This window comes from Typopeltis vanoorti, chromosome 2 (assembly GCF_054136105.1).
Source record: "Typopeltis vanoorti isolate ZY-2024b chromosome 2, IOZ_Tvanoo_1.0, whole genome shotgun sequence".
In the NCBI taxonomy this organism is placed as follows: Eukaryota; Metazoa; Arthropoda; class Arachnida; order Uropygi; family Thelyphonidae; genus Typopeltis; species Typopeltis vanoorti.
In genome coordinates this window covers 49,781,568-49,787,572 of record NC_143550.1, presented here as the reverse complement: position 1 = coordinate 49,787,572, position 6,005 = coordinate 49,781,568, and positions in this window count along the sequence as shown.

The following is a 6,005-nucleotide window of genomic DNA, read 5'->3' as shown; positions in this document are numbered from 1 at the left end:
AGTTATTTCCTCTGAAGCAATCTTTCTCAAATGTTTCTTAAACTCTAATCACCATAATCAAATGTTGACTAGGTCAATGCCGCAACGCTGGTATACTTTAGGCCTAGCAAAAGCGACTTATTCAGATAGTAGAAACCAAGTAAGAAAATTCACCAAATTCATTTAAAATTACTCGCAACTCAACACAATGCTTGTGATATTTGCACGTAATAAATATTAATAAATTAGTACTGATTATTATTGACCATTACTATGATCACTGAATTATCAGATACATACACATTCAGCTACATTCTGCACGACGTCGCCAATCATGTACAGGGTTTTGTTGTGTATCGAAATCCTGTCGTTAGACGATAGCAAATTGGTACAGAAAATAGTAAGTTAACTTATACGTTTGATCCTTCTCAAAAAAAAATAAGACTTCACACTAGAATAATCTTGTATGTATTACTGTCTCAATTAATACTCGATAAAAAAAAAAAAAAGAACATTTTTTCTTGTCCCTTTGACAACTTTTTTTTTTTTGGAATTGTTCGTTAGTTGTTTCTTTATATCCGAAATGCACCTTTTGTACCACACATACATAAAAAAGCAGGTTTTTCTCAGCCGGCTTCTTGAAATGCAAATCGTGTATCTCCTGCATATTGAACAGAGTACCGCGTGAGCAGTCTCAGCTGCGCATTCGCACTACGTCAAGGAAGCATCGATTAGGTAAAATAAAAATAAAGTATTTAATTTGTGACTTTGTTACTCGTAACATTTCCGGGGGGGGGGGCGGTCTTGAGAATATTCTATAGGGAAATACTGGAACACGGAAATATGCAATAAAATTAGATACAGAAATTTAAAACGACTATAGTCATCTTTGTGATAGATGTGCGAATGCCGATACTGACCAAACAGTGGGAATAAAATAATATTTTGTATTGTTTTTGCTAAATTATACAAAAATCGTATTTTTTTATATGAACTTTGTTAAAATTCTGTTTGAGATATAAAGTATACTGCGGATAATAATTACATGATCATAAAAATAACAAAAAATAAATAATAAAAATAAGACCGAGTGAATTCGCACCTCCCCAACAAAGAGATTGCACGCGTCCGGTTGATTACTTCTACGGGTACATATTGACAAGCATTGCTACTGTTTAATGTGAATTTTACGGTCGTTTAAGGAACGACTGTGGTTAGTATTCTTCAGATCTCTTTGAAAACTCCAAAATAAATTTTGCGAAACTTGAAAGGGATGCATAGGACTGAGAGGCGTTCAGAAGTGGGAATCTTATCGGAAACATCCATTTTACTTTCGCTCTACTGAATGTTCTCTTTAAGAATTAAACAAATCCTGTACTGGCTGTCCTAAATATTCATGTAAGTGATATACAATATAGCTATAACTTGGAAATGTATTTTAGTATTTATTTGTTTTTATTTATTATTGTATTTATTTTAGTATTTATTAGATACGCAGATACAATTGTGTCTGCGTATCTAATACCAGTTTATTACGGATTATTTTTAATTTGTTCATGAGCCTTTCATAGCAGAATGTGGTATTTGAATAAATGAAACAACTGCTCGCCCAAACAAGGGTACATCATCAATACTGATTGAGCAACGTAAGTAAGCTTAGTTTTCTCGATTAACAAGTGTAAATAGTTCCGTCATATTTTAGTGGGCGATCAAGTGTCACCTTGACTCCGCATTGTAATTGTTTTGACGAAGCTGCGTGTTATGCATGATCGATTAAAACTAATATAAATAGTTAATTTTTTTTATCGTATACATACTTTGATGTAATTATTCGTTTACTCCTTATATGTATTCAGCTTCAACGTTAAAAAAAAATATGCAAATTAAGCATTCCCATATCTGCTTGTTTGACAACATGGTGTGTGTGTGTGTTGGGGGGGGGGGGAGATAGTGGCGGTTTTCAGTACCTCGATGTTAATGAATACAAGATACAGTCAGGTTTGCCTAAATTATAGACTGATGTTCCTTCAGAAAGTTGGTTACTTCGTGTTGTCCGAACCTAAAAATGCAGCGTTAGAAGATGTCAACTATCAGAGCAATGCCGTGTAGAAAGATGCAGCTCTCGACACGAAATGCAAATTTTTGTGAAGCGTTTGTTGGCGTACCCCCATATACGAACCTGCTGAAGTTCTGATGCGTATTTTAACGATGAGAAATTGGTTGGTAGATAAAAGACTTAGTTATTATTATTTTATTTTATTTTTTTTTAATGAGAGAATCGGTGACTAGCAGCGGTGTACTTCAAGGGTCAATTTGAGGGATATCGGATATTTAATTTAATATACATTCAGTTTTAAATATTTAGAAGTTTCTCTTTTGGTTTTTTAATGGTATATTTAGACATAAAACTTATTACCTGATCCTCACATTACAGTTACAAAAGCCGAACTGGACAGGTCGCGTGACTTAAGGACCTGCCTGTGTTATCACGTGTCGCACAGTCAGGAGCATACGCTCCTCATTTGGTTGGAAAGACCAGAGTTTCAATCGCTTCACCGACAAATGGAACAATTTTTTCGACTGGTCGGTGTCGGTATGCAGTCGAGATTATTGGCTGTCCGGATTTTCTGCGGCACCGCAGTACCTTGAATATCAGGTACACTTCACGAGATCAATATTAATCGCAGTCAATTGTAATTTAAATCGTCTAACTATTAAACAAGGTTGCGTAAGTTTTAGTGAATAGTTATTTACCATTTTCAAGAAATGTTCCTTTAAAACATTCAAAAATCCTTTAAGTTTAATTTAGAACCGTTTTTAGTTTTAAATTACGTGTCGTTAAGAATTTTTAAAAATCCTCAAGTAAATTGGAAAGGGGGAGAGGAAAAGGTTAAATTTACTCCTTAAGCATTGACGTACTTTTTGAACAGGAGATTATAGTCCTTGCGAAAATCGGTCTGATAAGGCTGTTACAAAGAACACAGTGCGTTTCGGTAAGTTAGAGTTTCAAGTGTGACAGCGATTTCTTTTGTTTTTACATTGCCAAAGAAATTTGTTGGAATGGGGGCAGCCAGTTCTGTGCCCATGAAAATACTTGTAGAAAAGCCACAAGGCAGAAATAGCGTTGAGTGAAGTCATTGGAGGAAGTCTATAGATGGGTCATCTATTAAGCAGGCTGTCCTCTTGATAGCACCGAGCATTTTTAGAAAGGTTTTTGTGCCTCCTCCCGCTAAACGTGAGAACTATTCTGAGATTGGGCGAATTTGAGTCGTATAGTGTTATAAAAATATAGAAATTGTACACACGAGAATCGGTGTCTTGAATGGAGGACCAAGCTTTCATAAGGCTGAAAAAGACTATGCGTTTTATGTTAGAAAAGCTAAGTCAGCCCAAGGAGGAGGCATAGAGCCTTTTATATCGGTTTTTCATCTGAAGGTGAGTTAGCCAGTCTCATACTGGAGGTGTATATTTTTTTCCCCTTCAGATTCTTCTTGTGATCTTACCTAAAAGTCTGAGTATTATTAAAGCGACTTTTGAGTGAAAGTGGGTGAGTAAATAGTCTCACTATATGCTTATTCGTCTATCTGAGTAGGAAAATGTTTTGATAATTTACTAACTACCTCAACTATTTTTTCCATAGTAGTCTGTTAGCTGGTCCGTGCGTAGTGCTCTAAAGTATCGTTTTTTTTTTTTTTTTTTATAAGAATATTTGTGGGATAAGCAGACTGAAACACAGGCTTTAAAAGTAGCAGCACTCATCTTAACAGTATACCATGAACACCTGACATATTGACTCCTAATCAGTTAAGTTGTTAGCTGATTTACGAGGTTTTGAAAATAGCGTGAAGTTGATAATCTCTTCAACGTTATCCTAAACCTGAATCATGCAGACCACCTGCTTTTGTTTTTCCACCCATTTTGAGAACATGTCCATTTAACTCTTTCTTTCTTTTTTTTTGTTACGTTTCGCTGATGTGCCTTATCCTTAATACCATCTTTATAGGAAACATATATGAAAGATTGTATCTAACGCTAAATTTAATGAGAATTTAACAGAACTAGCCAAAAGAAATTGAATCAGATGATACGTTGATCAAGAAGAAACTAATTTCAAGAAATGTCCGAAGTCATAATGAGGTGAATATCCAATTCAGAAGGATGGTAAGGGACACCAGTCCAAGGTTTACTCTACTCTACTCTGGCGCTAAGGTTCTCCTAGCAGAAAACATCAAGAGAATGAGTTTCTTTGCAAATAACAAAGCTTCGATTAGCCAAAGAGACCATCACAAATCTCTTATAAAACAAAGAACAGGTCTATTAAAACGGGAAGTAACCGCTGGATATCCGAGAATATCAAGGTGCTGTGGTTATGATTAAGTATCGCGGTTATATGGAAATGCTCTTACTATTACTTGGTCATATGCTATCCTGAGGGTATGTAATGTGGATAGCAAAATGTCTGACAAAAGTTATGTCGAATAGTCCAAATAATACGAGTATTAGTTCATTGTCTTCACCACAGAAGACTGTTATTAATTACCAGGGGAGGAAAATCAAGTTTTCTACTTCCTACTGAATTTTAAAGGCCAAAGCTGAGCGCAGAAACTTTTGAGGTTTATCCAGCCTTGATTACAGTCAACAGCTAATTAGCCTAAGGACGAAAACAATTTCTCAAGGAATTTTTGTTTCAAGGAAAACAGAAATTTCTAGGATTTCTTTTATTTCAAATTTCATTAAAAAAAATTTAATAAATTTTGTAATTTTACATTTGATTTTTCTTTATCAGCAATAAGTTTTGTGCAAAATAACTATTAATGAGTGATTGATTGGGCGTAATGTATAGTTAATCCATCTCTAAATATCGCCGTTCTTATCTAATTATTAGACCTTATAGTATCGGAACACTGTTACTAAATCTATGGCGACTTCTGTACAACAATCTTGTAACTAAGATATCTTAGGCGAGAGTGGAAAGAATATACTTCGAGGAAGATGTTGCTTTGCACTTATCGTCGAAGCGACTGGAACTATGAGGCCAATGATTGTCTGTCAATTACGTGTGTTCATGGGCGTCCGCAGAGGGGGGGGGGGGGACAAACGGGGAACTTTCCCGCTCTGATCTACTTGTGAAAAAAATGAAACTATTAAATAAAAATGCATTAATGTAATTATTTATCTCCAAGCTTTGTCCTCCTGGAAATTTTTCTGCGGACACCAATACGTGTGTTCTTCTGACCAGTAGGCCTGGTTTTGTAGGATGAAAAATTCTGCTGCTTCTTCACGAGACCGCTAACTTGCCTTCAGCTGAAAAAGTTCTTTGCACACTAAAGGAATTCGACTGGTCATTCCAAACGGAGGACATTGGGAATAATTGAATAATCCCAAGGCTATTAACAAAGCTATTGATAATGATTCGATGATTATATTGGAGAAATATATATTTCCAACCCATACAACCACTTCCCCTTCCCTCAATTCGGGAGTTTCCGTAACTCAGTCGATATCAACGATGCCCTTTGGTTGGAAAGCCTTCAATTAGAATCCCATCTAGGAACACAAAAACCTCTAAGAATTTTCAGTTGAAGATGGGTTGACTGGTCTCGTATGGTTGGATTTTCCTTTCCAAAAATAATAGAAAAGCTGGCAAGAAGAAACGCATGATTTAAACATGCCTAACAGTCTTAGTTGCTTCGGGTATAAACTACCATGAATTCCCTTCCAGTTGGTTGAAAAGATTAATACATTGCTTTTCGACCAGTTGGCTCATTGTGACGATTTTGCTGCACTAGCGGTGATCAACGAAGTTGAATTCCTTTCGTCTAAAAGACAATGAAATGATCGTACTAGTTCAGTGTTTAATCCTTTTCAAATCATGGTATTGGGTCTGTTACCCCTAAATGTAATCTATTTTATTATTTTTAGTTCGTTCTTGAGAATGTTCTGATATCATTTGATCTACTACTAAATCCAGACTTGTTATTTGAGAACTCTGATGAAAAATTTCCCATTCTGAATTTTTAAAATCA